Consider the following 4,349-nt stretch of genomic DNA (forward strand, 5'->3'; position numbering starts at 1 on the left):
CTGAGGCTGGCTGTTGATTGGTATGTTATTTGACTTTTTGGGGATAGATAGCAATTTCTATTTTATTGTCTTAATTAAGGTGCCAAAAAGTATTCTTGTAAATAAAAATGATGTTAAATATTGGCACTTTGTAGCATGCCTATTTTCCTTTTTCTAATTAAAACAATATGAAAAAAAATCTTGAAGTGTGACTTTACCTATGCACACTTTCAGTTTACTTGAGAGTTATATTTTCCTGGCAATTATTTATATTTTGCAGTGGTTATTTTCTTATATATTTCTGTACAGGTTTCTAAAATGGTAAAACTTAGATATTTTGTTGCATGTTGACATACTTCTAAATTCAACAATAACATTTTTAAAAAGACATCAGTTTCTATTTTTATCTGTTAATTGCTCTGTAATACAGATTCATAGTGGGACGCGGTGGCTTAGGGGTAAGACACTGAGCTTGTTGACTGAAAGATTGGCAGTTCAGCAGTTCGACTCCCTAGTGCCGCATAATGGGGTGAAATCCTATTACTTGTCCCAGCTTCTGCCAACCTAGCAGTTCGAAAGCACATAAAAAATGCAAGTAGAAAAATAGGGACCACCGTTGGTGGGAAGGTAACAGCGTTCCGTGCGCCTTTGGCGTTGAGTCATGCTGGCCACATGATCACAGAGACGTCTTCGGACAGCACTGGCTCTTCGGCTTTGAAACGGAGATGAGCACCACCCCCTAGAGTCGGGAACGACTAGCACGTATGTGCGAGGGGAACCTTTATCTTTTAATATAGATTCATAATACCCTCAATAACAATTTATTTTAGATCAGTTGTATTTCAAGCAATCTAAAAATTTAAAGTCCAAAATGTATTTTATTTATACATTAAAGCAAAGAAATTTTTTATTTTTAACAAAGTTTAGAATCAAATTGGGTTTTAGTGTTTTTTGAGTTAGTCCATTAAAAGCATTCTCTGTATAAAGTATAATCAACTAATCTCCAATTTAAGAATATTTTTTAAAAATGTTTTCCAAGAATATAAGATAAATTCTTTGTGTGTTCTATTGTGTGATTCTACATGTACCTCTGGAAAGATGAAACATAAGGCAACCTTTATCACTTGCCAGGGAACAAAAAACAAAATCTTGAAATAAGTTATCTACAATTTGAAAAACCGTCTACTCCCTTTTTCAAGACAAGATATATTATCCAAAGAATTTTAACAGGCTAATTTAACATCTTTTTATTATCAAAATATAATTTGCTTTTGATAAAATCCAGAGTCCTACCTATTGGATGAAAGGAAAGCAAGTTTTTTTAAAAATTCAAAGATGTTCCAAAAGGTGTTGCGTCTGGAAATGAAAGGGCTGGATAGGTGCCATTAATGATAATGGCAACATTTACGGTTATGAATGGATAGGACTGCTGGTTTCAACTAATTTGGCAGGTTTCAACAAAATAGGTGGTGCACATAAATATAGCACCCTTGGAAATTTGTGAGAATTTTTTTTTAAATTCAGGAGACTAATAGTGATTCTGGATGCATAAACGTAACTAATAAAGATTTTTCTTTCAAAAGTCTTTTTCCCTTAACAACTTCCAAGCAACTCTACCTGGATGACTGAAAATCTTCATTGATACAGTCACCAGATGTTCAAAAAAATAAATAAATCCACAAATCCTTCTAGCAGCAGATAAGATACAAGGCAAACATTTAGTAGGTTTTCACTTTGTTTAGTAAGAGAAATTTGTTTCTTTTTGATATTTTTAACTATGATTAATTCTAAAGAAAATAGTTCCTCATTCCAAAATTTTCCATATTTCAGGAAAATATGACCAAACTAGGTGGAATCTCTTCATAGGCTAAAATTCTTTTCTTTAAGGGGAATATACACAATATATATTCCTAATATGTCTCCTAATGTCTCTGACTAATTATTATTTGGAGAACCAGTTTGATATAGTGGTTAAGATACTTGGCTACATACCAGGAGACCATGAGTTCCAGTCCTACCTCAGGGATGAAAGCCAGCTGGTGTCTTTGGGGCCAGTAACTCTCAGCCCAACCCATCTCACAATTGTTGTTATGCGGGGTGGGGGGGAGAGAAGATGTTCTCTGCCTTAAGTTATTTATACAAATAAGAAAGGTGGGATATAAATGAATAAAATTCTGACAATATTCTGAAAATTCCAATAAATCAAATACTTCCAAGCTAATATCCTAACTGTTCCTCTAAACTTACTAAAAATTCTATTGCGTGCACATATTATAAAGCTTCCACTGTTGAAATATCTTTTGCTGGCTTACGCCTCCAAAACAGAAATAATTAAGTACAAGGTAACTAATCAAGCTACACTTCCAGGTGTTTACTAGTATTCCTGGCCAACTCCTGTTTCAGAGAATCCCTAACTAAAGGCGACATAATCTTCATATGGAACAGTCTTTCTGCAAACATAAATGCCGCATCCAACCATGCACACACACGCCGCAATATCTCAAGTGTTTTCTTTGGGGAAAAGACGGTTTCTAATATTCCACCTTTTTCCCCCCCTTGTGATTCCACCTCAAGACTCTGCAATGCAGGCAACGTCCACGGGGCAAGAAACAGATGAGTTCTGTATTGGCAATATTGCGGCTGCAATTGGTTCTGCCGCTTTCCTGTGGGAGCTGCCCTTTGAATTTCTCTGAGCTTTAGATCTCCTCCGCTACAAAGACTTTAGCAAACAAACGTCGCAAGCAAGTGTACGCAGGGAACAGTTGCACCCATATACCCGGAAATACTTTCCTCTATGTCCCCCTCGAGCTGGGAGGGACTTGAGCACTTTGAGTAATGCTAGCGTCAGAGGGCGAACATTAAGAGGGACAAGCGTAGAGATAATAAATTAGATTAGCAACCATTCCGTACTGTAACCTCTACGATTAGACCCCCTCATTTTCTGTTCCGGCTATGGGCACAGTAACGTCGTCATTGACTCACGAAGAAGCCATTGAAGCAGTTCAGTTTTGTTTGTTTTTTTAAATTTGGCAACTTGAAAATGCATGGACTTCAACTCCCAGAATTCCCCAGGCAAGAGCTGACTGGTGGATTCTGGGAATTGAAGTCCCCACGTCTTCAAGTTGCTAAATTCGTTCTGAGTTCTGAGCTAGGCGATCTTTTTTTGCCATTTGAAGAGTATCTACGCCATTTATTTAGCCTGCCAATAATTCCAAATCTAAAGGGTTTCAGTTCGTAAAACATTGCCACACTGGCGGTCAGAATGCCAAGCGGATTTGGACAGATGCATTTGGCGACAGCTGTCAAAGGGCAACACAATCGAACAGCCCAGGTACGCTCACTCCTGCATTTTTAGATCTGACCGAGACTAGATTCGGTTCCACAAACTTTCAAATAGAGCAGCTTCGTCTTGTTGCAAAAATTTTCTTTGTTCTCTGTGAGCAAACGACTGGCACTAAAAATCCCTGTATTTAAAGTCCGGGATTTCGAGATGTCCAATATACAATCTAGATCAGGGGTCTCCAACCTTGGCAACTTTAAGCCTGGAGGACTTCAACTCCCAGAATGCAGAGCTGGCTGGGGAATTCTGGAAGTTGAAGTCCTCCAGGTTTAAAGTTGCCAAGGTTGGAGACCCCTGATCTAGAGTCTAGGCTGAATGAAGTTCCTCTAATGACAGTTTCTCTTGTGGGATACGGCAATTATGGGCATTGCACAACTGTTCCTAGGTTTCGTTTACGAACTTTATCTGATTTAAGCAAAAGAGAGAATGGGAAGATTACTAAGAAACATGATGACAAAATCTTTTCCCCCTAAAACTTTTGTGCATTACCAAACTGGAAATCGGAAAAAACAGCACATATCCTTTCTGTTTCAGATAATTTTTTCTCAAAATCTCAAATCATCAAATTATGGACAATTTACAACAATCAAACATCTAACAGTTTTTGATAGTGTGGCTCTAAGGCACTGAATTTTTTTATGTCATTTAATTTTGACTTTTTAACATACATTTATATTTTCTTGACCATCTGAAACTATAGAGAAGTTATAGAATACAACAGCCTGAATGGTAAACTGGTAAAAACCAGAGTTCAGATTTATTTATTGTTGTATTTAGTTGCATTAAAGTGTATATTCAAGGGACATAACATAAAGCCACCTATTTTCTGTCTAGAAACAATTAAATCATTATAAATCTCTATTTGCATAGAATGAAAAATAACAATGAATTCAACTATTTCCTATACCCCGATTCAAAAAAACGGATCTGAACTGAAGCATAAATCCTAAGGATGGGATTAAAACAGCGATTTTAATAGATTGTCAGGATGCATCTAAATGAATGAGTCTCACTTTTTTTCCCCCTTGGA

The sequence above is a fragment of the Ahaetulla prasina genome, chromosome 3 (genome assembly GCF_028640845.1).
Source record: "Ahaetulla prasina isolate Xishuangbanna chromosome 3, ASM2864084v1, whole genome shotgun sequence".
Taxonomy (NCBI): Eukaryota; Metazoa; Chordata; class Lepidosauria; order Squamata; family Colubridae; genus Ahaetulla; species Ahaetulla prasina.